At 41.2% G+C, this 7,825-nt stretch overlaps 1 long non-coding RNA gene across 1 annotated transcript; it reads left to right on the forward strand.

The window, feature by feature from the left end:
- The first annotated feature begins 638 nt into the window (after positions 1–638).
- On the forward strand, positions 639–2,201 carry LOC118944673 (uncharacterized). The gene is made up of 2 exons (XR_005039976.2): positions 639–998; positions 1,095–2,201. It is a non-coding gene; the product is annotated as an uncharacterized LOC118944673 (long non-coding RNA).
- The last annotated feature ends 5,624 nt before the right edge of the window (positions 2,202–7,825 follow it).

Genomic DNA, 7,825 nt, shown 5'->3' on the forward strand with positions numbered 1-7,825 from the left:
ATACAAGGTCAACTCCGGCAGAATGAGAAACAACTGGATGCGTAAGGTAGGTTTAATATAAAATACTAGGTCAACTCCGGCAGAATGAGAAACAACTGGATGCGTAAGGTAGGTTTAATATAAAATACAAGGTCAACTCCGGCAGAATGAGAAACAACTGGATGCGTAAGGTAGGTTTAATATTAAATACTAAGCCAACTCCGGCAGAATGAGAAACAACTGGATGCGTAAGGTAGGTTTAATATAAAATACTAGGTCAACTCCGGCAGAATGAGAAACAACTGGATGCGTAAGGTAGGTTTAATATATAATACTAGGTCAACTCCGGCAGAATGAGAAACAACTGGATGCGTAATGTAGGTTTAATATAAAATACTAGGTCAACTCCGGCAGAATGAGAAACAACTGGATGCGTAAGGTAGGTTTAATATTAAATACTAGGTCAACTCCGGCAGAATGAGAAACAAAATATCACGTCCTGACCATAGAAAGCCTATATTTTCTATGGTAGAGTAGGTCAGGGTGTGACTAGGCGAATAAGTCTAGTTTATATTTTCTATGTGGGGTTCTAGGTTGTTTTTTCTATGTTGGGGTTTGGGTATGATTCCCAATTAGAGGCAGCTGGCTATCGTTGTCTCTAATTGGGGATCATACTTAAGTAGCATTTTTTCCACCTGTGGGTTATGGGATATTGTTTATGTTTAGTTGCCTGTTAGCACTGCATTGTCGTCACAGTTCGTATATTCTTTATTGTTTTGTCTTTGCTAAAGTTTCACTTCTTTATTAAATTATGTGGAACTCATATCGCGCTGCGTCTTGGCTCAACCATTATTCCGATCATCGTGACACAAAACAAGGAAGCCATGCCTAAACACAGGTATATCAACAGCCTTCTTCTCAATGTAATGTTGCTGCTGTCAATTGTGAGCAGAATATGTACCACTGCATTCAGTCTGAACCCCAGAATTAGCAGGACAGAATTACACAGGTGAAATAAGGTAACAAAAACAGTACACCACAACACTTTTAAACCTTTTTTTTTTTTTAATTATGACTTTTTTATTGAATAATTAAAACATATAATATACTTGCAGGGAAGCTGCTCAACAACATCACATCTAAAAGACTCCCATCCAGAGCGACACACAGAAGCAACCAGGGTCAACGGCCAGCTCAAGGGCACGTCGACAGACGTTCCACAAAGTCAAAAACGGGGACCCGAACCAAGGATCCATCAGCCACCGACCCAAGTTTCCAACCGCTGTCCAAGATCCCCCTCCCCACAGTTACCCAAGAGCTGCCCCTCAACCATCTGAGACACCCCCCCCTCCCCCCGAGAAAATATCATTTTAAAATAATAATAATTCCACCACCCCCTTCCCAATAACCAGGAAAAAGAACAAAAGAGAAATAAGAGAAAGACAAAGGGAAAAACAGAAAACAACAATGCAGAAAACAAAAGACATCAAGGACAACAAAAAATCATAACAAGCAAGGCCAACTGAATATGTTTGAGTGCATGTATGGCCCTATTTACATGTGTGTGTGTCTGTGTATGTGCACGTGTGTGCATTTGAATGAGAGTGTGTATATGCATGTGTACAAACACCTGCACGGCATCAGCTTCAGGCAACCCGGCATTAGCTGTAAAAACCCTGCCCCTCAGTGTCATTCAAACTTACTTTATGTTGTTTTATTTGGACTTTTTATACTTTTATCTTTGACCGCCATTCTATCCCACGCCCAGCAACTCCACTCCCACTTGTTTCCAATTCCACATCCCAACCCTCAGCCCATCCCACCTACCTCTGCTGGCCATTTTTAAACATGTTAATTAGTCTAGAATTGATCAAATCAGGAGCATAGGGAAAATGGGTGAAGGTAGGGTGGGTTTATAGAGATAAGATGGAGAGTTCCAAAATGTTCAAAGTTGAAGGACCACAGGGCATAAAAGGCAGTGTGGAATAAGGGGTAGCTATGGAATAAACATTTAATAAGGGGTAGCTATGGAATAAACATTTAACTTGCTTGTCATGGTACTGGTGTGTTTCTGCACCCCTTCTAAGTCATTGTCACAAATAATGTCACCGGCCCATGTCCAGTCATACTCGGGGTCTTAGCGTGTCCCTCAACGTCATTCAAATTGTGAACATCGAGTGTCTGTGAATCATAACATTAAAGTTATCGTGATTGGACTTTAACATTAATCTGAAGACTGTAATTTATCTAATTAACTAACTATGTTTAATTGTTACCCGATTAAATGAATCATGTAAAACATAACTCATTAGGATCTGGGGCACCACGAGAGCGGTTCTTTAAAGAGTTACCATCTCCTGAATTAAACTCTTAAAGGTCTTTACCTATCACATCTATAAACAGTCAACTTATTAATCATAACCTCGTGTCATATCATCATTCTGAACAGTCGTAACCTCCTTGAATCTGCAAAAAACAGAATCTTACGATTCAGTACTACACAAATTGGTTAAATTATTTATGTACTAGCTAATTAAACGGGAGCACAGGATAAACACACACTCTGCATCGGTTATTGACTGGAGACTTATTACTCTGAAAACAGGTCTCTAGCGGAATGACAACAACATGGATGCTTGTTAAAGAAGGGACGGAGAGGGAGAGAGAGGAGCAGAGATACTTAACATTGCCACATTCAGAAGCTTCTCTCACCTACAGTAACCATTGTCGTGACTTTACTTTCATTAATCTGATGACTTATTTATTTAACCAACTAACTACCTTTAATTGTTACCCAATTAAATTTATCATGCAACAATTAACTCATTAGGATTTGTGGCACCATGGAATAGGTTGTTAAATAAACTTCAGTTAGTGCTAAATACGACTGCTAGAATCCTGACTAGAACCAAAAAATTTGATCATATTACTCCAGTGCCAGCCTCCCTACACTGGCTTCCTGTCAAGGCAAGGGCTGATTTCAAGGTTTTACTGCTAACCTACAAAGCATTACATGGGCTTGCTCCTACCTATCTCTCTGATTTGGTCCTGCTGTACATACCTACACCTACGCTACGGTCACAAGACGCAGGCCTCCTAATTGTCCCTGGAAATTTCTAAGCAAACAGCTGAAGACAGGGCTTTCTCCTATAGAGCTCCATTTTTATGGAATGGTCTGCCTACCCATGTGAGAGAAGCAAACTCGGTCTCAACCTTTAAGTCTTTACTGAAGACTCATCTCTTCAGTGGGTCATATGATTGAGTGTAGTCTGGCCCATGAGTGTGAAGGTGAACGAAAAGGCTCTGGAGCAACGAACTGCCCTTGCTGTCTCTGCCTGGCCGGTTCCCCTCTTTCCACTGGGATTCTCTGCCGCTAACCCTATTACAGGGGCTGAGTCACTGGCTTTACTAGGGCTCTTTAATACCGTCCCTAGGAGGGGTGCGTCACTTGAGTGGGTTGAGTCACTGATGTGATCTTCCTGTCTGGGTTGGCGCCCCCCCTTGGGTTGTGCCGTGGCGGAGATCTTTGTGGGCTATACTCAGCCTTGTCTCAGGATGGTAAGTTGGTGGTTGAAGATATCCCTCTAGTGGTGTGGGGGCTGTGCTTTGGCAAAGTGGGTGGGGTTATATCCCTCCTGTTTGGCCCTGTCCGGGGGTGTCATCGGATGGGGCCACGGTGAGGACTGGCCACCCCACATAGCCTGGTTCCTCTCTAGGTTTCTTCCTAGGTTTTGGCCTTTCTAGGGAGTTTTTCCTAGCCACTGTGCTTCTACACCTGCATTGCTTGCTGTTTGGGGTTTTAGGCTGGGTTTCTGTACAGCACTTTGAGATATCAGCTGATGTACGAAGGGCTATATAAATAAATTTGATTTGATTTTGTTTAAAGAGTTACCATCTCCTGAATTAAACTCTAAAGGTCTTTACCTATCACATCCATTAAACAGTCTACATATTAATCATTACCTCTTATCATATCATCATATAATCATATCATCATTCTGAACAGTCGTAACCATGCATCTGAAAAACAAAATAGCCTCACTCATGATTCAGTACTACACAAATTGGTTTAATTATTTATTTACTAGCTAACTAAATAATAACACAGACTAAAAATACACCCTTTACATGAGACAAAGGTCCCTACTGGACTGACAAAATATAGCGGCTTATAAACAATGAATAAAGTGGGGTAGGGAGGAGAGAGAGAGAGAAAAAGGGACACTCATCATGGATACATTTTAGAACTATTCTCACATTAATCATATATTTTGCACACGAACCGCCACCCATTTGGAATATGAAATCATTAATGTATTTACATGTGGGTGCCTTTGTTCGCCATTTATCTCTGTCGGAACCAGGCCTTCTTAGGAAGGATGTGGGTTGGCCTTTCAGCAGCACGCTTGCAAGTCTGAAATGGTCCGGATCCGTCTCTTCTAATGTTCTTCACTCTGGAAGATAGTTTTGGTGATGAGCAAGATCCCATTGGTGAAGAGCGTAGTAGGATAGTCTCACTTAGATTCGCTTTTCTCGATATCTGACTTAGGACAGCTAATCAGTTGTTCCAGTGATTGTCTGAGGTGAGCTTCTCGCCTCTTCCTCCTCGTGTTGATAGTTAGGATTTATAGTCGGGAAAACTGTCTGTGAAGAAGCTTCTTTGAAGATAGGCTAGCCAGCCGTATCTATGGTTCCCCAGTGAGGTGATGAGAGTTGCGTAATACGATGGTTTGAGCAGAGTAACAGGTTGGTCCTACTTAAATTCGCTTTTGAAGATACTTTACTTAGGACAGCCAATCAGCCGTACCAGTGATTTTCTGGGAGGTGAGTTTATCGTCTCCACCTTGACTTGAGATTCAAAGTTCAGACCATTTTAAACACACAGCTGCAGCTTCACACTTTTCTGGTCCCATGTGTTAATTCATAACCCATCATTTATAACTTTTGCACGAAACTGGCGGTTCTGGCAGGCTGGCATGCTCCATGACGTCACTCCGGGGCGGTGTGCAAAGTTATGGAAACAATTCTCTATTATAACTTTTCAAATCACATCCCTCTCTTAACAAAAACACGTTCATAATTTTCCATATTACATGCACAACCCATAGTATGGAAACTTCATCCATGTAGTGGGTATACTTTCCAAGTTACAGTATTTCCTTTATAACATTTTTAATGACATCACAAAATAGCATACAAAACGACATTAGTGTTCTGTAGATTGCCTCTGACCATTCCCCACATTCTACGTTAGAAATATTGTCCCGTATTCGCAAAATAATACAGCAAGCTAGGGCAGCTACAAGTCAAGTAGTAATGAAGTAGGTTACCCACGCCTCACCCTCACCCACAGACACAAAAACATACTCTCAAGGATGCCTAGTGTCACCATCTAAGTTATATTGATATGGATTTACTGTCAAAATACAAGTCTCTCCACCCTAACAATGGGAGTCATTGTCCACGAAACGCCACAGTGGGCTGTCTCAGCTCCCGCCTATCCTTTCTTTGGATTGGTGGATACATCTCATTAGTGTAATGTTTTTTTAACATTTTTGATGAGGGTTTTTGACGTCAACCGCCAGTATTCAATGGAGAGAAATGCTATACTACTAGCCTCATGACATGAAAATGCATAGTCATCTCGAGACAACTCTGATATAAAGTATTTTGTCTCACAAAGTACACTATCCGTAGACTCGTAACATCTAAAGCATTACAAAACTTCTATCAGATCAAATAAACCTCACATAGCAAATAAGCCATTCATTTTTTTGTTGAGCAAATTTGACACTCATTGACCTCCATACAAAAACGTCTTGCTGGGTGGGCAAAACAAAAAAACAACTCTTCTCTTCCTCTTCCTCTCTGATAATAGTCACCTTGTCTGAGAGAGATTTACACAGTTATCAAAACGTCACGTCATGAAACACAGACCTTATTTGAATTGTTTCTAAAATCGATTGGAACCATTTCCGTGTTTGATCGCTAGGTTTTATGAGTATTGTAACATACTGTGGTTCTCTATTCAAATCCTGATTATGGTACTTACACTGTAGATACAACATTATTACATTATTTACAGTGGTTGATGGAATTTTACAGTATGGTAGCAGCTGCTACAGTACAATATATGTTCTTATTTGATGACATATTCAAAGTGTCTAGGTCTTAATTGCCATCTGCATACACCATTGACATTGGCTGTGTTCGAGAGCATCAAGACCATGATGTAGCATGGGTAAATTGTGACTGAATTTTGTCTTGCTGCTTGTTGTTCTATGTTGCTATGTCTGTATGCTACGTCTTGCTTGTCCTATGTTGCTATGTCTGTATGCTACGTCTTGCTTGTCCTATGTTGCTATTGTCTATATTGTAATTGTTTAAAATAACCTGCCCAGGGACTGCGGTTGAAAATTAGCCGGCTGGCTAAAACCGGCACTTTTACTGAAACGTTGATTAATGTGCACTGTTCCTTTAAAAATAAAATCAACTCAAACTCAAACCGACTGATCTACAAATAATATTGGGCAGTTATTTAGGATGCAAGCCAGGTGATTTGTAAATCAGGCAATCTCAACTTGACTTTAAAGTCGGCTGTAATAGAGCTCGCCAGCTTGCAGTCCTAAAACCTGGAAATTAGCTACCTCTGTGTCACGTTCTGACCATCGTTCGTGTGTGTTTTCCTTGTTTTAGTGTTGGTCAGGACGTGAGCTGGGTGGGCATTCTATGTTGTGTGTCTGGTTTGTCTATTTCTATGTTTGGCCTGATATGGTTCTCAATCAGAGGCAGGTGTTAGTCATTGTCTCTGATTGGGAACCATATTTAGGTAGCCTGTTTGGTGTTGGGTTTTGTGGGTGATTGTTCCTGTCTCTGTGTTTATTTGTGCACCAGTATAGGCTGTTAGGTTTTCGCGATATGTTTCTTGGTTTTGTATTGATTGTGTGTCGTCTTTATTAAACATGTATCAAGAATAACACGCTGCGTTTTGGTCCGACTCTCCTTCACCGAAAGAAAACCGTTACACTCTGGTTCATTCAGCAGTCCCTACAGGAAAAATCAATGGGAAAATATGGTTTTGGAATAAATGTATATTTTTGTATAAACGCTGAAAATAAGGTATGTGGTAAACGCAGACTTAGAAGATCTTATACATTTTGTCCTATAAGATAATCATCAGTTAATGTCACTTTCTGTGAATTTTGAAGAAATTATGTATTAATAAAAACCACATAAAGGCTTCACAATTCATGTTAACTGAATGCTATTATCTCACAGAACAAAACGTATAAGATCTCAAGACAAAGGAGATGATTGTGGACTACAGGAAAAAGAGAATTGAGCACGCCCCCATTCTCATCGACAGGGCTGCAGTGGAGCAGGTTGAGAGCTTTAAGTTCTTTGGTGTCCACATTACCAACAAACTAACATGGTCCAAGCACACCAAGACAGTCATGAAGAGGGCATGACTGTCACCCCCTGATCTGTTTCACCTGTCCTTGTGATTGTCTCCAAGGTGTCGCTTGTTTTCCCCAGTGTATTTATCCCAGTGTTTCCTGTCTCTCTGTGCCAGTTCGTCTTGTATTTCCAAGTCAACCAGCGTGTTTTCCCGTGCACCTGCCTTTTGTATTCTCTTTTTGCTAGCCCCCCCGGTTCTGACCCGTGCCTGTTTCTGGACTCTGTATCCGCCTGCCTGACCATTCTGCCTGCCTTGACCTCGAGCCTGCCTGCCACTCTGTACCTCCCGGATTCTGAACTGGTTTTGACCTTTTTCCAGTCCACGACCATTCTCTTGAATACCCCTTTTTGGATCTATAAACATCTAAGACTCCAACCATCTGCCTCC

Source organism: Oncorhynchus mykiss, chromosome 27 (assembly GCF_057628025.1).
Source record: "Oncorhynchus mykiss isolate SJ-2025 chromosome 27, ASM5762802v1, whole genome shotgun sequence".
NCBI lineage: Eukaryota > Metazoa > Chordata > Actinopteri > Salmoniformes > Salmonidae > Oncorhynchus > Oncorhynchus mykiss.